Raw genomic sequence first — 26,828 nt, 5'->3', positions numbered from 1 at the left:
CAAAATGCTAAGAGTCCCTGCGCTAAAATATTACAAGCTAAGACAGAGTGTGAAAAAGGAAATGGTATCTCCAGTTTGCAGATGGGAAGTTAAAGCCCAGAGATTAAGTCACTTGCCCAAGATTCAACAGGATTAAACCCCAGGTGTCTCCAGTCTCTATCCACTGCCATAACCACAAGACCATCCTTTCTCTCAGATGCTGCACCATTATCCTATTCTCTCAGATATTGGTACCGTGATTATCCCCATTTAACAGACAGGCAAAGAGAGGTACAGACACAGGAAGAATTCAAGGTTTTACAGCACATGAGTGGAAGCCCTGGGTCTAGAACTCAGGGTTCCTATCTCCTAGTTTAGTGCAGTGGTTCTCAACCAGGGGTACATATATCCATGGGGGTACGCAGAGGTCTTCCAGGTTACATCAACTCATCTAGATATTTGCCTAATTTTATAACAGGCTACGTAAAAAGCACTAGCGAAGTCAGTACAAACTAAAATTTCATAGACAATGACTTAGTTATACTGCTCTATATACTGTACACTGAAATGTAAGTACAATATGTATATGCCAATTGATTTATTTTATAATTATATGCTAAAATGAGAAAGTGAGCAATTTTTCAGAAATAATGTGCTGTGGCACTTTTGTATTTTTAGGTCTGATTTTTAAAAAGTTTTTAAGTGAGGTAAAACTTGGGGTGACACAAGACAAATCAGACTCTTGAAAGGGGTACAGTAGTCTGGAAAGGTTGAGAGCCACTGACCTGGTGGACCATGATACCTCCCCATTACCTGATGGGTCAGAGTGGGAATAAAACAAACCTAACCAGCAGTTCCTGGACCAAAGCATGGCCTGCAGTTCCTCCAGATTGACATCAATGTAACTTTGACCCCTTGACTTTGATGGCAGTTGTTGTCAGCTTGCTGCAGGCCAGGAGTTTCGCCCATGCTGGTTTTTTTGGAGACACTTTCTGTTGTGTGAAAACATTTATCTTCGCAAGCTCCAATCCAACTAAAGCACTTAGAAAAGAAGTGTGCTGCTGATTCGAACGGCTATAACCTGACATTGCTTCCCCTCACCGAACGGGCTTCCACCACCTGAACACCTTAGGGAAAGCTAGTCTTTAAAATCACTGAAATATGAAACCTTCGCCAAGCAGAGAGAACAGAGTGGGCTTTGTTTATTCCCCTCTGCTACTGCTTCAACAGGAGACAAAGTGCTGCGTGGTGGCTGATTTAGAGTATATCTTCTGGCATGCCTGCATTTAGATCATACCAGGAAAAAAAAATGTGACAGTTATATAAAAATAAGTGCTGCGAAGAGAAAGATCTGTGATGGAGTGGCAGGCTAGGCTCAGACCTAGTCTGAATTAATCAGCATAGGAAAGGTACATGATTGTAGAATGCAACCATATGTCATAAAACTTCAAGACCTCCGGAGCTGGTCCAAAGTGAGAAATAAACCTCTGGTTTGTGTCACCATTGGGTTGTTGCTGGAGGCATTTTTACCTGTCTTATATTGCGCCACTCTGCTTAGTGTCTGCTGCTGGTTCTGTATGTTAGCTCGGGGCAGGTTAACTTGGAACACCGAGAGGCCCAAGTTTGGGTTTCTTCCCCTGAATATCAAGCTAGTTGTGAGACCCATCTGCAGGATCTAAATTCACCCCAGCAAACAATTCCATCCAAGACCTCCACTTAGGCACAACAAGCAATATGCAGACTCACAGAGTTAAATCTCGTCCCGTCATAGACGTCCAGAGAGTGTGACTTGCTTTTGGCACACTGGGCCGAGAGTCACCACCTGTCTCCAGTGTGAGGGAATCTAGCCTGTGCCAGCTGGGTGTTCGCATCCTAGTTCATCCAACCTGTCAGACACTCAGCCAATCTCCTCTGGTGACACCAGCCCCACCTTTGCCCTGCGGGTTGACGGTAAGTACTCCTTAGCTCCTAAATCCTTTCAAAAGTGGTATCCAGCCCCAGATCACTGGATACCACAGAAATCCCAGCTCCGTCATTCCCCAAGGAACAGCGTGCCCCAGTTTACCAGCTTTACTTTAGACACCACTCCTGTATCACCCACTGCCCTTGAATTCAATTTTATTGAGGAAAGAATAGAGACTCAAACAGAAACAAGTGTGAGTGACAGAAACAAATGGTTACATACCAAAGAAAATCACAAAACGTGAACCGCAGCCTACGCTTATTAATAGGGACTTTTTCTATCTGATAAAGTAGATTCTCATGAAGCATTCCCATCCATGAAGGTACCGCCTCAGTGAACGGATCCAGACTGTCCTCCTCCACCCAGTGATGCACTGAATCAGACTTTTGTCTTTATTCACAAGACTGTTATATTGTTCTTTTGCACTTCCAAGTGGTTTAGATGTTTATAGTTTATCTTTGATGGTTTTCCTTTGACTTTTTGGGTATGGAATAGACAGTTGAGCAATACTTTACATAATTGGCTAGCCAGGGAGGGATGACAACTTCCTCCTGCTTGAATGGGCCATCACCAAGTCATATTATTAGCTGGTGGCTCCATTTTACTCCAAGATAATAAGGTCCTAATTTCAATATAGTTACATTATTCCTTAAATAGTCCCCGTATGCATATCTCACAATGATTATGAGTATCAATAAGTTACACACTTCCAGTAGAGACCTCACATGCCACCTTTAAATACTACGAAAGCAGTGTGTTACGTGTAGTGAGTTTGTCAGTTCCGAGACAGGAGTTGCTTGTAAAGAACAGTGAACGCTTTGCCAGCTGGCACCGGTGGGCCTGTCTCAGTGTCCCGGAGGGTCTTAAGACAAGCACAGGATTGGGAGGAACAAGACATATTATCAAGGTGATGGACACAGTACCCAAAATTTGCACAAAATGCAGTGCAGAGATAGAATCTAATTCTTCCTCATTTATACCAGTGAAAATCCCTTGTTTATAGTGGAATACCTCCTGATTTACACCAAGGTATGCGTCAGGAAAGTCAGACTCCTAAATTCGATTTCCTGCTCTGTGTGACCACGGGCAAGTCACTTAACTTTTGTTTCTGCCACATGCCCCCATCTGTGAAATGCAGGCATGGGTAGTGAGTGGCTTGATTCTTTAATGTTTAATGAATGCAAATATCTATTCGTATTTTACTTATCTATATCCCCTTTTATGCCAAGGGATTTCCCACCCACCTACGGGGGCCTGATTTTCACAAGTGCTGAGCACCTGCAACTCACACTGAGTCAGTGGGAGCTACAAGTGCTCAGAGTCTCTGAAGATTAGGCCAATACAACACCACTGAAATGACTGTACCGTTGCTGGCTATGTGTGTGTCTGTCTGTCTGTCTCTGGAAAGGGGAAGAAGTCAAGATATGTTAAACCTGTGGCTTAAACCACTAAGCTGACCCTGCCCTGATGTTAACAGTTTCCAAAACAAAGAAAATTGTGGTTAGTGGATCCTCATTGTTAGAAAATATTTGAAAACCAGGCATGTCAGCTTAGTAATTGCATTTTTCCTGGATATATATGCTGCACTTAATGAGTCCCATTGTGCTTCCTGAACATATATAATTAAAAAGAATGTATTGTGGGATGAAAGCCCCTCTGACGTACCAAGCAGGAACTAGGCATGTTTAGCCCTGCTCCTGTTGAGAGATGTCTCTGGAAAGTCAGTACTGAGAAATGTACTATGATGCTACAGAGTACTAGACAGAGCTGGTGAGTTGCAAAACTCTCACAAGGAGGGATAGCTAGGATCTGGTGAATCCCTTTGACACAATGTTCACTATGCGTTTCCCACAGCCATTTTAAAAACCTCTATTTTATTCAAAGAGACCATTCTGTGCCTCAGTTTCCCCATTGTCAAAAAAAGTACTTGGAGAAGCTTATAAAAAGCTACAGTATAAAGTGCAGTGAGCTACCCAAGGTTAGAGTGAGTCAGTTGCACAGCCAGGAATGGAAGCCCGCTGTTTGACACTATGCTGTCTTCTTTGAAGACCAGCTCACACTTTTGCCATCACAGAGGCTAATATGCCACCGTAGGTCTGTGGCACACTGGTGGAGGATGACAAGGACTGAGATGCTGAAGTCACAGCAGGAGAGATGGGATAATAACATGTGTTCTGCTAAGCCACCGGGAATTACTCTGATTTATATGAGTTTGATGTTAGGAGTCCAGTTCTGATCTCTGTTTTAAGTCAGGTGTAACACAGCTGAAGTCAGTGGAGTTACATCAGTTTGAAAACACTATCTGGACCTTCCTTAACACATAAGTATTCAGATACCAGGTATGTAACGTTCTTTGTGGTAGACAAGGCACTGACCTCTGTTATAATACAAAGGAGACTTTGAGGCTGCTGGATGCAGACAGACTCGGTGGTTCTCTCTGGCTCCCAGACCTAGGCCTGGTCTACACTTAAGTTTTATCAGCATAGCTCGATCAGTTAGAGGTGTCTTATGTTACTGATAGAGCTTTGAGGGTAAAAGCCCCAGTGCAGATGCAGTTATACTGGTATAGCTTATGCCGGTTGGGGGAACCAGCAGAAACTGTACCAGTATAGATGGCACTTTAAACCCACCATAACTGCATCCCCACTGCAAGGTTTTGCTGATATATACGGGTATGATACCAGCTAACTTTCCTAGGGTAGCGAAGGTCTTCCTAACACAGCTAGTGCTACCTAATTTTTCCACAGCATCTACTCTAAACCTGGGATGCACTTTCCTTTTTGAGTGTTACTGAGAATGGGTCCTAATGTCTCAGCTCAGGTCTGAATTACCCCAGAGTACAGGGAAACTCGGGTCCAGGATTCAAGACTCCCTCTTAACTGCTGCAGGGTGCCCTATATTCTTGCAGGCCAGTGCCAGGTATGAAATCCCTGCAGGCAACAGCCAGTGGAAATTCAACCACAGTCAGCTCAGGAATCCCAGCTCTAAACCAGGAGCATCTCACTGCAGCAAATTTCTGGGCACAAATGCCGGAGTTGAAGGGTCGTTTCAGGACAAGGCTGACCCTGAGGGAGGGAGAGGAAGACAGCGAGCGAGGGAGAGCATCAGAGCGTCACTAAAGCCCCCGGCTGAGTGGTTGCATCAATAAACCTTCCTGACACTGCTTTTTGGAGCATGCCTCTTCTGAGCAGAGCCAGCCCCAGTAACAGCTTTAATATTTAGTGTCTCATACAAAGCCATCTCCAGCTCGTGTAAAACCAAAGCACCAGTGTGACACAGGGAAGGAAGCAATGATAGAAGAACCCCAGCTCCTCCAAACGAAGCAGTAGCAGATTCCATAACTCCAGAAGTCCCTGAAACGGATAATCCATCATCACCCTAGGTCAGTGGCTCTCAACCTTCCCAGACGACTGTACCCCTTTTGGGAGTCTGATTTGTCTTGCGTACCCACATGTTACACTTCACTTAAAAATGACTTGTTTACAAAATCAGAGCTAAAAATACACAAGTGTCTCAGCCTGCTATTCCTGAAAAATTGCTTGCTTTCTAATTTTTACCATATAATTATAAAATAAACTGATTGGAATATTTCTATTGTACTTACATCTCAGTGTATAGTACATAGAGCAGTATAAACAAGTCATTGCAAGTTTGTACTGACCTGGCTAGTGCTTTGTCTGTAGCCTGTTGTAAAACTAGGCAACTATCTAGAGTTGATGTACCCCCTGGAAGGCCTCTGCCTACCCCCGGGGGTACGTACCCCTGGTTGAGAACAACTGCCCTGGTGCTTCCCACTGGGATGCGACAGGAAATTGCAGCGTCTCTGGAATGCAGCCATCTCCAGGCCTAAGGCAGCAGATTCCAGTGACTGGAGACACCACAGAGCGAGATAGCTCAGTGGTTTGAGCATTGGCCTGCTAAATCTAGGGTTATGAGTTCAGTCTCTGAGGGGGCCATTTAGGGATCTGGTGCAAAAATCTGTCTGGGGATTGGTCCTGCTTTGAGCAGGGGGTTAGACTAGATGACCTCCTGAAGTCCCTTCCAACTCTGTTATTCTATGATTCCATCCTGCAAGGTGCTGAGCCCTTGTAAAGTCAATAGGAGCGGAGGGTGTGTGTTCAGCATCTTCCGGGACCATTCCAGAGCAGCAGTGTAGTTTCCTGATTTGAGCAGATGGGCTAAGGGTGCTGGGCTTTATTTCCTGTCTGCTCACTGCCGCATGAAGACTCCGGCAGGTCTGTTAAGACCTGAAGCCACAGTGGACTGGATTCTGCTGTCTTTAGAGTACTGTCCGCTTGCAGAGTAAGGTGCTGTGCCTGGTGTATGAAGGTGGTAGACGTGACTCAGTGGGGGGACTCTGAGTGCAAGGATGGCATGAGCCTGCCCGGAACCGGAACCTCTCTGGGCAAATGCGGGCCTGCTTGCGACCTTGCTCACACCATCTTTACTGTGTAGAGCCAGCTGGAGCTGCTCTGGGCTTACCCCATTTTAGGAGAGATCATTGTGAGGCTCAGTTTACCCATCTATCACAGTAAAAACACAATCATGCCCAGGGCTGGCTCCAGCTTTTTTGCCACCCCAAGCGGCGAAGAAAAAAAAAAGAAAAGCCCGATTAAGCTGCCGCCAAAGTGCTGCCGAAGAGGAAAACAGGGAGTGAAAGACCCGCTGCCGAATTGCTGCCGAAGACTGTAGCGGAGCGATTGAGCTGCCGCCGAAGTGCCGCTGAAAAGGAAGCAAGGCACTGAAGGACCCGCTGCTGAATTACCGCCGCAGACCCAGATGTGCCGCCCCAACAACAGACGGACTGCTGCCTCTTTCTATTGGCCACCCCAGGCACCTGCTTCCTTTGCTGGTGCCTGGAGCTGGCCCTGATCACACCCAGCTCTCAGATGGCAGTTTTCCTCTGCAGATCTCAGAGCTACTCTACGAAGAAGGGCAGTATCATTGTCGCCAGTTTACAGATGGGGAAACTGAGGCACGGAGATGGGCAGTGACTTGCCCAAAGTCACCCAGCAGCAGAGCTGGGACTGGAACCCAGGTCACCAAAATGCCAGTCTGCTGCTCTAGCCACTAGGTCACATGACCTTCCCCCCCCCCCCCCCAAATGCATTGATTTGCCTAAAGCCAGATTCCGCCACCCTCACACACACGGAGCCCAGGCAGTACCTTACTATACAAGTACTCCCATTGGGGTCAGTTATGCCTCTGTCCCAAGACCTACCTGGGGGCAATGTGGAGCCCAGGGGCAGATTGTCAATGAGTCACCATCCTCTGCTACTGCCCAGGGGGTTGTACTCTGTGCTAGCCCTACAGCTGGAGCAGGATATGTCCCCAGCACAGCGGTGCTGACCAGTGCTTTGAGGGCGGGAGCCAGGAGTACACAATCCCCCCTCATGTATCCTGGGAGGTGGAAGGGAAGACGACATGGTTGCATTGGCTGGCACAGAAGTGAGGTGGCAGAGCCAGAGCTCCGTCCAACCAAGCAGGAGGGTGAATAGCAGCCTCATGGCTGTGTAGCCAGGGCCCCAGAATGGCCCTTACTTCTAATTTTCATTATACTAAAACGAAACCATTCCAGTCAGTCCAAGTCATTGGGGGTACAGTAATATGCTTCCCAACAGCTAGAGTCGCGGGTAGAGCAGGGACACACTCTGGGGCACCCTAGAGAAATATGAGTGCTCCAGGAGATTTTCAGTGAACCTTTGGAACAAAGTTACAAAACTGGTGCCCGCTCATTTTGTGTCCCGTTAATGTCTCCACTCATAGACTACAGCACTAATGAACTGCTTCAAGTAGTGGCCTGCCCTTACCCGTGTTTATGTGCCAATGACACATCAGCACCCGTTCCTGATTGGTAATCCCAATCTGGCAGCTGCCCAGAAGTCTTTGGGTGGTGGCAGGCACCTGACCAAGAAGCTTCTTGCCAGTACCAGCTCTGCGGAGCCTGACCTGTCACACCGCATCATGTCAGCCGAGGTAGAACCAGGTGACTCATGCGTTCTGGGATGATGTAAGTCTCCAGTTGCTTCCTTCTCACCCTGCCATTAAAGTAGTAGAGAAATTTAATGTTATAGTTGTGATGGGTTGGATCACAGAAACCCCCTTAGGGCTGCCAACTGATGTGCCAAGACTACTTCTGCCCCTGCTTTCCTGCCCTGGCAGCCTGGACTTCAGTGCCCTGCCTGCGAGACCCACCAGCCTGCTGCAAACCCAGACCCAGGTCTGAACCATGTCCCCTAACATCTGTAAACTTAATTGAAAGCAGCTTAAGAAGTGTTCCTGTCTCTAACACTCAGATGCCCAGCTCCCAGTGGGATCCAAACCCCAAATAAGTTCGTTTTACCCTGTATAAAGCTTATACAGGGTTAAACTCATAAATTGTTCGCCCTCTATAACACTGATAGAAAGATATGCACAGCTGTTTGCCCCCCGCTCCCAGTATTAATACATGCTCTGGGTTAATTAATAAGTAAAAAGTGATTTTATTAAATACAGAAAGTAGGATTTAAGTTGTTCCAAGTGATGACAGAACAAAATAAATTACTAAATAAAATAAAACATGCAAGTCTAAACCTAATACAGTAAGAAAACTGAATACAGATAAAACCTCACCCTCAGATATTTCAATAAGCTTCTATCACAGACTGGACGCCTCCCTAGTCTGGGCACAATCCTTTCCCCTGGTACAGCCCTTGTTCCAGCTCAGGTGGTAGCTAAGGGATTTCTCATGATTGCCGCTCCCTGTGTTCTGTTCCACCCACTTATCTCTCTTTTGCGTAAGGCGGGAATCCTTTGTCCCTCTCTGGGTTCCCACCCCCTCCTTCTCAATGGAAAAGCACCAGGTTAAAGATGGATTCCAGTTCAGGTGACATGATCACATGTCACTATAAGATTTCATTACCCACTTGCCAGCACACAGGTATACAGGAAGAATTACAAGTAAAACAGAGCCATCTACAGTCAATTGTCCTGGTTAATGGGAGCCATCAAGATACCAAACCACCATTAATGGCCCACACTTTGCATAATTACAATAGGCCCTCAGAGTTATATTTTATATTTCTAGTTTCAGATCCAAGAATGATATATTCATACAAATAGGATGAACACACTCAGTAGATTAAAAGCTTTGTAATGATACCTCACAAGAGACCTTTTGCATGAAGCATAACCCAGTTACATTATATTCATACCTATAAGCATATTTTTATAAAATCATATAGAATGCAACATCACAATAGTCTATGCAGTGTGGGGGGCCCCACTGGCACCAGAACCATGGCCCCACCCCCTCTCTGCCCCTTCTCCTTGAACCCCCAACCTCACACCACCTCTTCCCCTGAAGCCCCGCTCCCGCAGCACCTCTTCCCCCAAAGAATCTGCCCCCTGCTTGCTCCTCTCTGCCCCCCACCCCCATCACTCACCCTTACCACCAGTAAAAATGATGGAACCATGGCCTCCTGGCCCCTCCTGTTCTGCCGACGCTGAATCTGTATTAGCCATTCAGGTTTTTGGAGGCCATCCATCGTCATTATTTGTTTGTATTGTAGTGTCAACTATGGGCCCCAGTCTTTGGCCCGTTGTGCTAGGTGCTGTACAAAAAAGACAAGGCACACAGATGATTCCTGCCCCAAGAGCAATCTAAATATAAGAGGAGGTAAGAGGTGGATCCAGACAGCAAACCAGGGAACAGTGAGATGGTATACAAACTTTGCATTGCCACATTATGCATTTCATCTGTAGGGCCGCCTTCAAGAGTTGGTCATTATAATTATCCCCATTTGAAAGGTAGACACAGTGTACTGACGTGACTTGAGTCAGTCCCAGAGACAGGCAAGAAAACTCTGGTCTCCCGAAGTTCCCATATGAGATGACAGCTCCCTCACTGGTAAAAACCTGCAGAATGATTCTTCAGCTCACCTCCTTTGGAACTAGCTTCTGACCCAAGTTACAAACAGAGCTGATCAAAATTATTCACATGTAGGAGTTGTGTTAAATTTCCAGGGGACTCAGCCACCTCTGTTTTCTGGGGAACGGGGAAATTGTTGAAATTAACTCCTTTTTGATTTTGGAGATGGTCAAGAATTTTTAAAAGCAAACAAACCCCTTTTGGTGAGCTCTCTTTACTCTGGTCGTCTGAGAGACTCCAGTGGAATTGCATGAAGTGTGAGTAAAAGTAAAATTTAGATTGCTAGGCTTTAAAAAAAGCCTGTACATTTTTTTTGAACAAGCTGCGCCTCTACAGGCTGTTACACAGCAGAGAATTATCTTGGCTTTTCTAGGCCCCTTTTTCTAAAAATCCTCAAGAGTTTTAGAAAACCAAAGCCCCATTTTGTCCCTCCAAGTTGGTTTGAATTTCATCCTCATCTTAGAGAGGAGGCAACTGAGCCCAGAGAAGTTAAGCGGCTTGCCTGGGGTCAATGAGAGAGCCAGAACTAGAACCTGAGTTCCAATTTCTAGCTTTAAGAAATCAAATGGAATAAAATATTCCCTTGCTGCAACTACCAGTGTTGGTGGGAGACATCCCTAAAGGCAAGGTCAGCATGGTCTCCAGGAACCGCTGAAATTTTGGCCTTCCATCAAGGCTCACCACTAATACCAGCTGTAGTGTGGGCACCTCCATTTGGAAACTGACCGACTGAGGATACTCTCCACTCTGAAAATATTTCGTCCTGCCTTGAGTGCAGGGGACTGGACTAGAAGACCACTCAAGGTCCCTTTTAGTCCTACGATTCTCTGGTTTGATGATTAAAAGCAGGCCACAGACCAGCTATCAGAAGATGCGCTCTATAGATTTTAAAGGTAACACTATTTTGGTCCTGAATCTCACTGTTAAACATCTGGCTTGTTGCCCCCTTGGTTGAGAATCCTATCAAAGGGATCACTCTTAGTGGCACATAAATAAGGAAGGAGAGATGAGTGTGCTCTCTGCTGCAGCCAGTTTCCATTGGCACAAAGGCCTTCTAAAGGGGATGTACTTTATAGGGCACCACGGGAGGTGCAATTAACAGCTCACCAGGGGTTAAATCTCTGCCATGAATGGCTGGGAGCAGATGGGCAGGGGAGGTGGGAATTAGCATTTGGAACATAGTGAAGCTTTTGCATAAGAAGTCAGAGAAAGACAAACAAATGTGTTCCTGACCCACCTGCATGGGGAGTAGCAGTCAGTTTGCTACTAATCTCCTCTCAGAGTAGTGTAAATAGGGATAGATTATGTTGGCTTTACACCAGTTTAAGTGATAGCAAAACAAAGATCAAAAGGTGCGGGCAACTAGCTAAGGGCAGAAGACAAGTTTTCCCTTTTCACTAATGTGAAATTCAAATGCCAGTCCCCCCCAGTTCCCTACCATGTCTGAGATTTTAGCAGGAAGCTGTTTGTTTTCTTCCCTTCGTGGGCTCCGTCCTCATATTTACAGCCTCTTGATGCTATGGAATCTTTCCCGGCTGCTTATACATTTGCTACGTGTCTAATGAAATGTCCTCAGATTGCTCGTTGGCTTAAGGTTTCTAGTCTAACAACTTGGTTGCTTTCATCTGAAATTCTCATTCTTGATGTCTGTTCCAACCTGCCTTCACTCTTTAAATATTTGCGTGGGTACCATAAATAGACCAGGGAGATATTCGTCTAGGAATCAGTATTGCCAACTGCAAATGTTCAAAAATATTGAGTCAAACTCATCAAAAATCATGAGATTATGTAAAATAATAGAGTTGATGTTCTTTTTATTTGCCTTCTGTTTTCTGAGTCTTTCTGAGTGCAGTGGGGGTCCCATTTTGAAGCTTTCTCCACAGCCATGAGGGCTAGAAACTTATTTTTTTCTTTAAGAATGAAGGCTGAAATCATCACATTTACACGTGACTCCAGGAGCTGGGGCTTTAAGAAAACAATCATGATCGTGAGACTCATGACAAAATCATGAGAGTTGGCAACACTGCGTTCTCACCTTAGTTCAACGAGTTACTCTGCAAATTACACATCTTAACTGAGATCAGAACCTGGCTTTGTGTCTTTTGGTTTAATTTAAGAGAAACTCGCCTAGCCATGCTAAATCAGGCTATGCAACTGATCCTACTAAAGTGTTAATTACAAGAGGATTTTTGCCATCTTTACTCCGATAACAAGGCTAATCCAGGCACCTACAACACTGGATTAAGGCGTATTTAATCAAGAAAACATACGATTATGCAGGGATTAGGTACCGCAAGCAGAGCAGGGATACTAAAGATCAGAGTCTGGAAGTCAAATGAGAAACTGAAATCCATGGGCCACTCATTTCAATGGAAACAAGATCAGGCCCTGAACGTGGAAAGCAGCTTTGTTGCAATTTTAACATGCAGCTCAGTATGTAAATACTATTTTCCCCACTGAATCTTTTCAAAAGATTGTTTGCAGTGTTCTTGTAGTTGTGTTGATCCCAGGACATTAGAGAGACAAGATAGGCGAGGTCATATCTTTTATTAGACTAATTTCTGTTGGGGAAAGAGAACTTTTCGAGTTTACACAGGTCCCTAAAGAAGAGCTCTGTGTAGCTTGAAATCTTGTCTCTTTCACCAACAGAAGCTGGTCCAATAAAAGATATTACCTCCTCTGCCTTAAGAAGAACGAGGAGTACCTGTGGCATCTTAGAGATTAAGCACTGGAATGGGTTACCTAGGGAGGTGGTGGAATCTCCTTCCTTAGAGGTTTTTAAGGTCAGGCTTGACAAAGCCCTGGCTGGGATGATTTAGTTGGGGATTGGTCCTGCTTTGAGCATGGGGTTGGACTAGATGACTTCCTGAGATCCCTTCCAACGCTGATATTCTATGATTCTATGATTTCAGAGTGCTGTACCAGCAGTTAATCTCTCAACGTGCCTATGCTGCTACTGCAAAAGCATATGGACTCTTAGTATATCAGCCTACCACTCCTTTCAACACGGGTCTGATAGTACATTTAGCTCTGAGCTTGCTTGGGACAGGCAGACCCTGGATTTGGTTCAGACTTCTCATGAGGCAGCACACTCAGTACCCCCTGGATACATGCATGTCCAGGCATAGATCAGGAAACTAGGTAATTTGTAATTGTCTGGACTTGAAAGATGGTGATCCTGAAAGAGGCAAATCTTCCTGGGTCATGCTCGAGAAAGGGAGCCAGAAGTCAGGAATTGTTCAGAGCAACCGTTGCGACACACAATGAAAATGTGTCCTCACCTCTAGTCTGCTCTCAGCCTCAGGTGATGGTCTCCCAAGGTCCCTTCCAAGACAGTTCTCCATATGTCTTTCTGGATGAGCCAGGAGGGCTGCTTTCAGCCCCTTTCTGTAATTTATCAACCACACGGCACCACAAACAAACCCATTCTCCATTGTATCCCTCAGCAAGCCAGGCTGTGGTCACCATTACGCCATTGTAAGGCAGGAGAAATTGTAATGCCATTTGAGATTAGACTCTTGAAGACTTCAACAAGGAAGAATCCCTAGAGGGGATGCATGTTTGGGGGTGTGTGAGAAAGGAATGGGATGCAGGAGATCTGGGTCCAGTTCTTAGCTCTGCCACAGACTTCTTATGACCTTGGGCAAATCATTTATGGCTAGGTTTTAAAGAGAGCTCAAAATGTTGAGTGCTCAGCACTTAAAACCTGGCCCTTTTCTCTGCCTTATGGAAAATGAGGATAACACATGCTTTCTCCCATCCTGTATATCTCTTGTCTATTTAGATTGTAAGTTCTCTAGGGGGAAAAACCAAGAGATCTGTGTTTTTAGTAGAAAAACACCATGAAAATTTCATCCAATATGAACATTTTCTGCAAAAGTGTTGGAAATATTTGATCAACTCTGCTCCTTAGGAACAGGCCTAGCAGTTCAAGAAGAGGGATTCGTTACACAGTGGCCTCCACCTGGTTGTATTGCTGCATCTCAATGCTGGACTTCAAGAAAGGTAGGATTGCCATATAGGCACAGAGGACCATAGTGGTAGTATTGCTGAAAAGGGTCTGGGGGGTGAGAGTGGAGCACAAATTGAATTTGAGTCAACAATGGGATGCCATTGTGAAAAAGGCTAATATTTCAGGGTGTATTAGCAGGAGTGGCATACGTCAGACACAGAAGTAACTGTCCCACTCTACTTGGTACTGGGGAGGCCTCATCTGGCATACTGGGCCCAGTTCTGGGCGTCACACTTTAGGGAAGATGTAGACAAACTGGAGGGAGTCCAGAGAAGAGCAACAAAAATGATCAAAAGTTTAGAAAACCTGAGCTAGGAGGAAAGGTTAAAAAAACTGGGCATATTTAGTCTTGAGAAAAGAAGAGTGAGGGTGGGAACCTGAGAATAGTCTTCAAATATGTTAAGGGCTGTTATAAAGAGGACAGTGACCAATTGTTCTCCATGGGGTAGGACAAGAAGCAATGGGCTTGATCTGCTGCAAGGGCGATTTAGGTTAGATATCAGGAAAAACTTTCTAACTCTAAGGGTAGTTAAGCACTGGAACAGGCTTCCAAGGGAGATTGTGGAATCCCCGTCATTGGAGGTTTTTAAGAACTGGTTGGACAAACCCTTTTCAGGGATGGTTTACTCTAGGTTGACTTGGTCCTGCCTCAGCACCGGGGTTGGAATTGATGATCTCAAGGTCCCTTGCCACCCGACATTTCTATGATTCTATATTTATCTCTGTTATAACCCCGGTTTACTCCGCTGATTTTGACCTCACATGTTAGCTCACTAAACAACTAGCGAGCTGCACGAGCTGCCGTCTATCCTTGAGGGTCTGTATTTATCTAGGAAAATAGGCATATGGCTTTGGTGAACAATTCTCCATGGCCTTAGATCATCCTGGAAGGGGATGTTATAGAAATGTGAATAATGGTGGTTGTCAAGTGGGCCACTTGGGTGAGAAGGCAGTTCAGAAGTAAGCTCAGCACAGCTCAGAGGAGCACTACGCTTCCTTTCCACCTCCCGGTTATCCTGCAGTCAGCCGGGGACAGTCTGGCTCCCAGCACAAGCTGTCCCAGTCACGGGGGCCATTCTCTTGGCAGGCACCCCTTAGGTTCTTGCCAGTGTCTCCTCGCAACCCCTGGCCTCAGCCCCCACCCCTCACTCCAGCTGTATGCTACCCAACAGTTCTCTACACCCGAGGGACTTCATCTTGCCTTTCAGGGCAGCTTGAAATCTTTGTGCGACTGGAAAGGTGAAAAAAAAAAAGGAGACCTGGCCCTCAGAATTGGAACTCAGCCTGAAATGTGCAAGTTCCCCATACATCTATGTTGAACCAAACCCAAACCTCAGCTCTAGCCATCCCTGGGGCTTTGGGTGTATTTAGTCTAACCCTTATTCTGTAGCTCTGCCCCCAATTGGCTCCAAGAAACCACCTAATGCCTATTGCATGGACTGATCAAAGGACAAGCCTACCCTTCTGGATGCTGTAAAAACTAGCAGAACTCGGCTATTACACAACACAGAGCGCCCTGGGGTGTGAAATGGCAAGTGCAGCATAGAGAGGATGTAACAGCTGCCCTTCCAGAACACACACCGGCCTTTGAGTCGAGCTCCCTTCCCTTCCCCCCTCAGTGCTGCCTGCAGCCACACTTCAAATGAGAGAGACCAGTGTCCTTGCATCCCACTCATAGCATAAATCTAGCCCCTTTGAGTTCAGTGGGACTGCTCACGTGATTGACACCTGCAATGGGGGAAAGCTAGAGTGATTTTGTCTGGGTTCTGAGCAAGGGGCCAGGCTTGGCAACCTGTCTGTCATCAGGGCGATCCCTGCTGGGCGTGCACAAGATGCCACACAAGCACCCTGTGGGAGACACAGAACCCCACAAATACCCTGGAAGGCAGAGGGAGACTATGGCACTCAGCACCAGGCAGGATCAGGCCCCACATGTACCTCTAATCAAGGCATTGCCCAAAGTCTCTAGTCCACAGGTACCGTGTCTGGCTTCAGTCCAAGAAAAGATGATTGCGAGAGTAGTCACGGAGCTACAGGGTATGACTGATCCTGCAGCCCTGGCTAGGCACCTCAGCTGACCTTCCCAGAAAAGTCATTGCTATAAAAAATGAGGATCCAGCGTATCATTTTCCAATCACAGGCCAAGCACAAGTGCCAATCAAGCCACAAAACCTTCCAGGGCATCAGCTGCTGCCATTCACATGCCTAGAAGACTAGACACGAGGGAGGACTGAATGTTGGACTGTGCTGACAGCTGGACCACCAGTCCATTGGCACAAGCCAGGTGAACACTTTGGGATTGCTTTAGTTACTTATTACAAAGCCCCAGGGCCACCCGGGGGGGAGGGGCAAGTGGGGCAATTTGCCCCAGGACCCGCAGGGGCCCCCACTAGAATGGCTGAGGCTCCCTCCCCAGCCCCAGCCCGACCTGACCACATCTCCGCCTGTCTCCCGGAGCCGCAGCGCATCCAGGAGCATCCCTGGACAGCTGCAGCATGGCTCCGGCAGGGCCTGAGCCCCTCCCCACTCAGAGCCGTGTGGTAAGGGGGCAGGGCTGTGAGATCCAGGCTGAGCTCAGCTCCGGGGCCGGGGGGGTTGGCTAAGGGGCAGGAAGTCCCAGGGACAGTCAGGGGACAGGGAAGGGGCAGAGGTTGGGGGGGGCGGTCAGGGGACAGGGAATGGTGGGGTTGGATCAAGGGCGTTCCAGGGGTCTGTCAGGATTCAGCAGGGGGGGGGGCGGGAGTGGATAGGGGTCGGGGGCGGGGGGGGATCTCTGGGGGACGGTGAGGGGACAAGGAGCTAGATGGGTCAGGGATTCTGAGGGGGGGCAGGCAGTCAGGGGGCAGGAAGTGGGTGGGGGTCAGATAGGGGGCAGGGCCAGGCTGTTTGGGAGGCACAGCCTTCCCTACCCTAAAGCTCATCCAGTAGCTTGAGGCTTGCAGAAGAGCCAAGCTGTTAGCTTTTCTATTAGGGCTACCATCCCTTTCACTTCTCAAATGCCAAATTATAGTCTATATTTAATTTCAGTGCTATAGGGAGATTCATGTCAGGGGAGGGTAGCTTCATTTAAAATTAGCCACTGGGAGAGGGATCACATGAGAAGAGCAATATCTTTCCCAACCCTACCAAGGGAGATCCCCCTTCCCCTGCATTCCCTGAGGCTTCAGAGGGGTTAATTCAATGGTTCTCAAACTTTTGTGCTGGTGACCCCTTTCACATCGCACTCAGAGGTTTGCTATCCCCCTCCTTATAAATTAAAAACACTTTTTTATATATTTAACACTATTATAAATGGAGGCAAAGCGGGGTTTAAGGTGGAGGCTGACAGCTCGCAACCCCCAGTAATAACCTCATGACCCCCTGAGGGGTCCCAACCCCCAGTTTGAGAACCCCTGGGTTAATTTAATTTTAGCACCCCGTGTCCATTCACATGCATGTGCTATTTTGAGCATTTCAGTTTTCACAACATAGGCTCATCCCAGATTCTGGAACAAATTCTCAGTTCGTGGAGTATGTACATAAGCTATACTAAAGACAAACCCACAGTAACCATCTCCAGTTTGTGAGGGACCCCATGGAGCCAGTCTCTAGGAAACAGATAAATGCATGGAGGTTAAGTCCATTAATGGCTATTAGCCAGGATGGGTAAGGAATGGTGTCCCTAGCCTCTGTTTGTCAGAGGGTGGAGATGGATGGCAGGAGAGAGATCACTTGATCATTACCTGTTAGGTTCACTCCCTCTGGGGCACTTGGCATTGGCCATTGTCAGTAGACAGGATACTGGGCTGGATGGACCATTGGTTTGACCCAGTATGGCTGTTCTTATGTTCTAAGCTAAATGAACCCAAAGTTATGGAGACAGATATGAGTCAAGGAAGCCAGCAGAGTATCAGAAACCTGGAAAAATCTGACTGGATGAGTTCAGGCATTTGGTCACAAGCTGAGGTGGTTCAAAAGTTTTGGATTTTTTTTAAGCAGAATTTTGTTATTGTTTCTTTAAACAATCAAACACAGCAAGCAGCAAATATTTGGCTACACACTTCTGAAACCCCAAATCATATTCAGGTTTTGGCAGACTAATTTTAGCTTTTCAATTAAAAAAAACACAACAAATTTTGAAGGAAAGCAGACATTGTCCGTGATTTTTTTCTGCTTTTTAAAACCCCCTAGTTTTCGATCCAGAAAAAGTTTTGACGGAAAATATTTGTCCAACCCTTTTAATGAGGTTTAGTACCTTTTAGCACTAGCTGAGGCTGAGAACCAGTGATACCTTGTAAAGAAGTTTTCTCAAAACTGGGTTTGTGCTGAGATGCAGAAGGTTTATTTTTCCCAGGGCCTTGCGGGGGGGGGGGGGGGGGGGGGTAAGTGGGACAATTTGCACCGGGCCCTGCAGGGGGCCCCACGAGAATATAGTATTCTATAGTATTGCAATTTTTTTTATGGAAGGGGCCCCCGAAATTGCTTTGCCCCAGGCCCCCTGAATCCTCTGGGCAGCCCTGCAAAGCCCAGCTTTCGACTGCAAGCGCTACTGAGGGAAACAGCTCAGTGTGATTCGAACAAAGGGATTAAGCATAGGTACAAATGACAGTAAGGAGGTTAAAGTTATAAAGCCTCTATGGACATCCATGCTCCAGGGAATAAACTGATCCTTTCTGGGATCAGGAAGAAAACTTTCCACCATTTTTGTGGAGTGGGTTCTATCTTCCCCTGGAGGAACTGAGCCAGTGAAGAGAAGAGTTGTGCCCCTGTCCACTTTAATTCTAAGCAGAAGTTGGCAGATAGATAAGGACCAAAGTCTGTATTTTCACTAGTGTAAATCCAGGACACTGATGATTTCAGTGGATTGCTCCAGATTTGCACCAGCGCGACAGGAGAATGGGTCCCATTTCTCTAGCACGACTGCATTAGTAATCACCACAACGTCCTTCTCATCAGAGCTCCCAAGCTCCTGTTTGTCTACGTTATGCCTCGCTGGTCACTCAGGCTTCCCACATGATTCATTCCCATGAGGGTCATCACAAGACACTGTCTGTTCTTGCCAGTTGTGCCTCAGTTGACAATAATAATAAATGACCTTATTGACAAGGATCTTCACGCTCACCAGCCCTTGAGTCTGGGCAGATGCCATACAACACACAGGGCCCTAGCTGACCTGATCCTGACCTCGCACTAGGTTTACACTGATTTGAGTGTAATTCCTTCTGATTTATAGCAGGATGAGTAAAAGCAAGGAAAGTGAATTGTGATAAAGTAAATTAAGGCCATTTTAATTCTGAATGAGAGTATCCATCAGTGTGTGTGTATGTGTGTGTGTGTGTGTGAAGTGGGAGGGGGATTTTTGTGGTTTAACTAATCTACTTTAAATTCAGATTAACTTTTCTGACTATCTCCATGTAGACAAGCCCTGGGGCTTTATTTAAGTGGTCCATATGGTGCAAAATAGCATGCCACTAAGGGGACAGAGTTCCGTTTCCACTTGGAAGACAGATCAGCTAATGCCTGCCGTAAGTTTGCTATCATGAAAATACAGGCTGCAAGTAGCTATCCACAGAGTAGCATTCTCAGCCTCATCATCCAAACACAGAGCTAGATTCTTAGCCAGTTTACATCAGCTGAGGATGTGGTTCAGAGAGCGAAGAGACAGACTAGCATCTCCCCCTTCCATACATACTCCAAAGCAAAGCCATCTCTATTTGAAATGTTTCCCTCTGGAAGATGATGGAGTTTTGTTTCTTAAGACTAGCTGCAATGATGTGATGCTACCGCATCAATTCAGTGGCCTCGTACTTTGGCTAGTGGGTGGAGAGTGTGTTAACATGTAAGTTGCAGTAGTACCTAAACACCACAACGAGGTTGAGCCTCATTGTACTAGGGGCTGTACAAACCATTAGTAAATAATATCCATAATATCTCTTTGTATGTGAATAGACATAAATACACTTACTTAGCATTTTTCATCAGTAGGTCTTGAAGTGCTTTGCAATCAGTATCGTTATCCCTGTTTGATAGTGGGGAAACGGAGGCAGAGCAGTACAGTGACTTGCCTGGAAAATGGCTGTGCTACAGGCCTTACTTCTTAACACCAACTCAGCAGGGACATTGCAGTCTGACTTTTGGATGGGGAGAAGGCTCCAAGGTGTTGGAGGAAAAGGGTGCTTTGTTGTGTGTCACCGGACAGATATGGGGTTAGGAAAACAGTACGCTGCAATGACTTGCCAAAGGCCATCCAGCAGCTTTCAGTCCCAGGCCAGTCCCTCCCCCAGCCAAGAGGCGAGATGCAGCAGCTGGGTGAGGCAAACAAGCAGGCCAGGGTGTAATGAGGGGAGATCAGGGAACAGAGATCATTAGGGCCCAGCTGGGAAGAGTGGTTTTACAGCCTTGCTCCAACACAGCCAAACCGAAGCTAGCAGAGGGTCCTGTACAGGTGTACATTTAACTTTGCTGAAGTTACTCCAGATTAACATCGGCACAACAGAGCAGGATCTGATCCTCCGCCTAAAACTGCTAGTCAATGGGGGCCAGACCCTCAGCTGGTGTGAGCAAAGATCCATTGCCAGCCGAGGCTCTGGCCCCAGTTCTATTAAGGCAGTGACTCTCAAACTTTTGTATTGGTGACCCCTTTCACATAATAAACCTCTGAGTGCGACCCCCTTTATCAATTAAAAACACTTTTTAATATATTTAACACCATTATAAATGCTGGAGGCAAAGCAGGGTTTGGGGTGGAGGTTGACAGCTCACGAACCCCCATGTAATAACCTCGTGATCCTCTGAGGGGTCCCAACCCCAGTTTGAGAACCCCTGTATTAATGCCAGTGTAACTCTATTCACTTCAGTGGCATGAACCTGGCTTTAAACCAGTGAGAGATCACCTGCAGGCCCAATGACATCAGTCCCTCATACCGAAACATTCCCAGTTATAATAAAAATTAAGGGCCTGTGCTTCTCAGACTAGTCTGACACTGGGGTAACTCTGTTGGCTTTAGGGGTGTTATTCCTCTTTACTCCTCTTTAGGCAAGACCAGAATCAGGCCCAAGAGTTCCAAGCCTTCATCAGGGCCTGGTCTTCCCAGTCAGTCCATTGCACACCTATCAAATAACCAGTGCCATGCTGTGATATATTTAGTGAGGCATGCAACAAATTTGTAGTGAGCAAATTTTGCCCTAAATTTTCCATCTGGACAAAGAGTTCATGCCGCTAGCTCAGTCCTATCACGGACGATTCCATTCTACGCTTGCATGCTTTAGGTCCTCCAACCTTTCTAGTGACGTTCCACAAAACGGCGTTCTGCATACGGTGTGGCCTTGTATGGGGGGTGCCTGCAAGGTCGCGCAGTGCAGAGGCTGCTGTTTTGGCCTATAATGTGTGTTTGGGGTCCAGATGCAGTTCACAGGCCACCTGCTGGACTATGTTTTTTTCTGAATTCTGGGGCTTGGGATGCATGCGTTGCATACGTAGGTGGCACCTCCCTGCAAATAACCTGCAGTTTCCGTTCTGAAAGCTGGCTCAAGCGAGCACACAGCTAAGGGGGATAAAAAGGAATCCAATCAACAAGCAAATGACCTGCACAAAATGCAGCACGGCAAACTCTCTTACATAAGGGCAAGCCTCAGAGTCAATCTGCTTATGTGCAGCCCTGGAAACCTGACTAACCCCATCTGATCATGAACCAGCAGCTACCGCCGCTAACCCTCCCTTGCACCGCATGCCGGGCGGAATTCCTTAGGTCATGCCAAAGGCAAATTAGGCACAACACATTCCAAGACGTCCCATCACCTGCCTCTGGCACTGGCCAAGACCTGTTGCTTCAAGGGAGGGCGATAAGTTGCCATAAGGCACATGTCTTCGCCAGTGCTGCAGACAGGCCCATTACAGTCAGTGGGATTCCTTCCAGGGCTCTCAGGTCAGGCCCATAAAGTGGAAAAGAATTTTGTCCTGGCCCTGCGCGATCCTACACCTTGAAGCTTTAGATTCGGTTATTACTCAGCGTACCCAGCTGTAGGTCTGACCCATTTAAAGTTACCCATCTAAGATCGCACAGAGCCAATGTACCCTTAAACCCACAAATTAGGTCTCGAGTGGTGCAGTGGTCTTGTGTTTTCCCCCTGCGCAGGGGAACTGTCACCTTGAGCCAGGGGTTGTACCTCTGGGAGGCAGGGGCTGTCTTCCTATGGGCACGCAGCGCTTGCCCTTTGTGGGTCCAACAGGAATACAGGGACGTCATAATAAAAGGCAGGTGGGCCAGGGCTTTAGGAGGGTTTTGTGCAGTGGCAGGAGTGAGATTTTGTGACCCCCATTTGGAAGCGAACTTAGAAGGGCTCATGCGACCCTGTTTAGAGAATGATCTGCTGTGGATGAGCTGCCCAAAGCTCTCACTTCTTCTCTGCACAACATCCCCCCCAGTAGAAGTGATAGATGCTGAACTTACCCTGCACTGGGAGGGACCCAAGACTGAAATCCAGCCAGTAACCTGGTGCCCCTTGCACTCTTTGCAAAGTGCTACAGGTATTTCTTTCTTACACAACGCTGCCAGTGCAAGGCAGCTCCAGGAGCAAGAGTCTCAGATGTATCCTTCTGCATCATACCATAAAGCACTTTTATCCACCAGCTTGGCCCCGTGCCGGTATCTGATGTTGATAAGCAGCTGTGTACTTACTCAAAGACCCACACGTGGCATGTGATAAGATATTGCATGCAAGGCCACGTGGGGAAGCTATCTAAAATGTGAGTTTAATTCAGATTTATTAAGATGCCTTTGTAGATGGTACAAAAGGAACCACTGAATTTTATTACGTTATATCTGTGGGCAAGAACTAGGACCTTACATGGTGATCCCTTTTCAGATCTCCAGGGTTTACTCTCAGCTCAGTTACAGATGCCCTGTGTGATCTTACGCCTGTCTAAGATCTAGGTATTTAGGTTCCTAACTCCCATTATTTCAATAGGAATTAGGCACTTAAATACCTTTGCTGATCTGGGCCCTTGTGCCTGATTTTCAGAAGTGCTCCAGTTTCCATTGTAAATTGTGAGTGCTCAGCATCACTAAAGAATCAGACTCTGAAGCCTCCAGTTTTCCCATCTCTAAAGTGGATTATTTCAACACTCAATTCTTTAGCTTATAAAGCTACCCAAGATCCTTGGATCGAGGACACTAGAGAAACACCAACATCCCTCTCTGTAGTACACAGAGTGCTTTAACATGAAGCTTGCACAAGTGTTATTTCCCATATACCAATAAGTTCCTCACTCTAAAGACGGAGGTGTCAAATGGGGCCCTCCCCTTTTGGCTATGGCATGACTCGCTGGTCGACCTCACTCCTCTTTGCCTCAGTTTCCCACTTTGTGAACGAGGGAATAATGAGACCGACCCACGCTCCAAGTGCTAAACAGGGTCACTGTCAAAGCTGTATCTCCTGCATGCAGTCCAACGGATCTGAAATGAGAGCTCTTTGAACCTGTGCTTTAAAGAGGGAGCCCTTAACCATGCACAGATTTAACGCTGCTCTTAGCCAACAGAGCACAGAATCTCCCCTTGTGACTGAAGAGTTATGTACTGGGGAAGCTCATTCCGAAGAGAACCATGCAGCCAGTCACATCAGCTGACTCGCAAAATAGGCCATGTCAGATCCCAAGTCACGTGCTTTGGCAGACGACCTTGGGGAAGCTCTGAGCTAGTATGAGAAGCTACAGTATTAAAACAAAATATTCAGATGTGCTGGTGCCTGTTCTCAGATCTTGAAGGTGGCCCCTTTCCTTTAGCCATCTTGAGGGCCTTTCAGGCCAGCAAACTCCAAGGGAAGGAAATCAGGCCTATGAAAGTTGCAGCAATATTTAAGTGTGATGGAAATGATGGATTTTTAAAAGAGAGATGAAGGGAGGCCATCCACAGAGACAATACATCCTTTAAACAGAACCACTCTCATTTGCCATTTTTCAGTAATTCTGTGCGGGAAGCTTCCTAAATTCCTGTCCTCATGAGAAATTGTACTGAATACCATGTGCCAAGTTCATGCCTGGTTTAACTAATGACGTCCACAGCAGGGATAAGCTGGGGCTCATAGGTCGGCTATGCCAACCCGCCTGGCTTCGGGGAAATCCTGTGCTGTAGCAGCAAAAAGCTACCATACCGTATGCACACGTACAGCATCAGAATGCCGAGGGCACATTCACACTCCTTGTCTACCCCGGGGGGCCCCATTCCCCACCCACTTTCTCCTTTACACCCATGCAGAATGGGTGTAAAATGCTGTCAGATCACACTGGGAGTGTCGTTGCGCCTTCTTTGCACAGGTGAAGGCAGCAGGGAGTCAGACCCTTACACTGTGTCTTGCGCGTACGGACCAGGTACTGCCAGGCTTTACATGGCGCCAGCAGTTGTAATGTAGCTGTAAGTTGGTCTCAGGTCCTATCAACTCAGAAATCAAAGTGCCAGGTTTGCCTTGGGGGCAGTTACAACCCTGGCTGTGTGTTACCGGATTGAAATGCAGACGCCCCAGTATTCCTGTATTCCTAGCGCTGCTCTTTGCATGGATTTAGCTATACCTATTCAAAACCAATTTTGTTACATTGGTAGAAGGAGTGGGGAGAGACAGACTGTTTAGACAAGCCCTTAGAGTCACCTTAGGGTCAGGGTAGCATAGATGTTTCTGAATTAACTCTTGGGGGCCAGACTTGGTTTTTGCCACCACAGCAGGGGAAGTTTCCTTGGGGAGAAACTGGTGCGATTCCGCTGCTCAAGGGAGTTCCAGACTCGGGGTGGCCTCAGATGGGGGATGAAGCATGAGAGGAGGAAGGGTGGGACAAGGGCAAGCCAGGAGAAGCAGGGAAGCTGTTCCACTAAATGGAAATGTCAGGGGACAGGGAGGGGGGTGTCTGCCTGGGCCACAGGGCCAAATTACAGTTGCTGCCGAGAACAGGGGATGGGTACACTTTGCACCTCTGCCATGCTTTGGATGATTGTGGTTGGGAAGTACAAAGGGGTCCCTGGCAGCGGTGTGGACCTGTGACACGACAGTGAGGTGGGGGACTGCGTTACAGTGATAGCAATGTGCCACCATTAAGCATACGCTGTGCCATCTGTGCCACGGGGGGCTGATCCCTGCTTCTAGCCTCTGCAGGCATAATGCCACTGGGAACTGTGCGCCACCTTTTCGCTCACTGCCTCCTTCCCATTCCTATCTTAGTGATAAATGATCCCTTATTGCATATCCCTACAAGGTGCCTTGTCCGGCACTGTAGAACCAGGGTATTTTCATACAGGTCAATAGAAGCAACCTCCCCCCCTCCCCCGCCCCGCCCCGCCCCGCCTCGCCTCAGCTTAGAACTGGAGCTGCTTGCCGCCTCTTGCATCTTTAAACACCTTTCACTTCCCCTCTCATCTCTCCCCCTTGGGCTGTAACAGGCAATTACTATTTTTAGGGATTTATTTTGTTGCAAACCAAGATGACTGCATCTTGTATCAGGCTGGAATAACCAAAGAGCTTTTCCAGGCTTTATACTATTCAGCTTTTAGCCAGCTCCCAGGGACCATTCCTTTGTAACCTCCAGTAGGCATCAGCACTTATATTAGCCTTCCTGCTGCACCAAATGGGGGAAAAACTAGAGGTAGCGAATTCCTGCTGGGTCCAAAGGCAGAGAGTTTATCCTTGCCTAGAACGTGACAAACTGCACGTGGATAACAGACAGTGGTGACCAGGGATGTTATCACGGTCTAGTACCCAAAGAGAGCTCACCCCAGCCAGCTTAAACAAACCTACTGGGGAAGCAGGCACAAAGGACCCCCTCGGATATCAAAGTTGTTCAAACATGTAGGGCTGTCATTGTCATGACTTGGGGCCGTGCAATGGCATGTTACATGCATGTTCTGTAAGTCCCAGTGCTAGGAGCTTGTGTTTTTAGTTATGTTCCCTACATGATTTCTCCATGCTAGCTAGTGACTAGTTCATGCATGTGTGGTTTTGCTGATTGCCTGTCAGCTGATCTCATTCATCTGCCACAGCAAACACACTGTGATCTCCTTAGATCAAAAATATGAGAGAGGGAAGCATGACCTACTTACCAGTGGAAATTTGTAGTCAGGACTCCTGTGTCTAATTCTTGGCTCTGCTTTTAGCTTGCGCTGCGATTCAGGATAAATCCTTTACGGCTGAGTGGGGTATTTAGGTTCCTAACTCCCACCCTAAAGGCAGGGGTATCAAATGGGGCCCTCCCCTTTTGGTTATGGCATGACCTGCTGTGACCTTTGTTGTGTATTTGGTTGTCATGGTTTTTGTTGCTATGGCAACTGAGTTAGATTATTATGGGTTAGCTCAACCAGTTTCAACCGGCTGAGTGAGCTCTCTGTATATCTGTAAATAAAATGGAGGTTTCGGTTAGCTGCCTGCTCTCTGGCCTCAAGTGATTGCTTCCTACACCGGCTGCCCCAAGGATATAACAACCTTGCTCTTCTTTGCCTCAGTTTCCCATCTAAAACTTAGGCTGACCTAGCTACAATGCTCAGGGCTGTGAAAAATGTCATGCCCATAGCTCCAGTTCAGTGGACATAACCCTTGGTGTAGGCCATGCTAGGTGGATGGAAGGATTCTTCTGTTGACCTAGATACCACCTCTTGGAGAGGTGGAGTAAGTACATCAGTGGAAAAAACCCTTCCATTGATGTAGGAAGCATCTACAGTACAGTGGTGTAGCACAGACAAACCCTTAGGGTCTCACCCCAGTTTGCAGCAAGCCAGTGGCAGATATGGGAACAGAACTCATCCCACCAATGCCTGCTCTAACTACAGACCATTCTTCTGGTGATTTTTTAGGGATTGGTTCCCTCTCAAAGGAACACGGGTGCAAATCATAAGATGAGAGTGGCTCAGTGCTGGGGATAGGCAAGTAACTGAACTTTCCTCTCCCTCGGCCAAGTCACAGATTAGGAGCATCCAGGAGGCACTACTGGACAGCACGCAGCACCGTTCGGT

At 47.0% G+C, this 26,828-nt stretch overlaps 1 protein-coding gene across 4 annotated transcripts in view; it reads right to left on the bottom strand.

Moving 5' to 3' along the window:
* Positions 1-26,073, bottom strand: part of LOC123364156 (hexokinase-2) — a 132,389-nt gene extending 106,316 nt beyond the window's left edge. For 2 of the 4 annotated variants that reach the window (XM_045006013.1, XM_045006016.1), the window contains exons 1-3: positions 25,923-26,073; positions 9,373-9,534; positions 7,753-7,980 (exon numbers count right to left, since the gene is read on the bottom strand). The gene's annotated coding sequence lies outside the window, so the exon portion shown is untranslated. Of the gene's footprint in view, positions 1-7,752; positions 7,981-9,366; positions 9,535-25,922 lie in introns of all 4 variants that reach the window. The other 2 variants (XM_045006014.1, XM_045006015.1) reach the window with 2 other exon arrangements.
* Positions 26,074-26,828: the final 755 nt, after the last annotated feature.

Source organism: Mauremys mutica, chromosome 2 (genome assembly GCF_020497125.1).
Source record: "Mauremys mutica isolate MM-2020 ecotype Southern chromosome 2, ASM2049712v1, whole genome shotgun sequence".
In the NCBI taxonomy this organism is placed as follows: domain Eukaryota; kingdom Metazoa; phylum Chordata; order Testudines; family Geoemydidae; genus Mauremys; species Mauremys mutica.
Note: the sequence above shows the minus strand (reverse complement) of the source record. Positions and strands in the feature narration are given on the sequence as shown.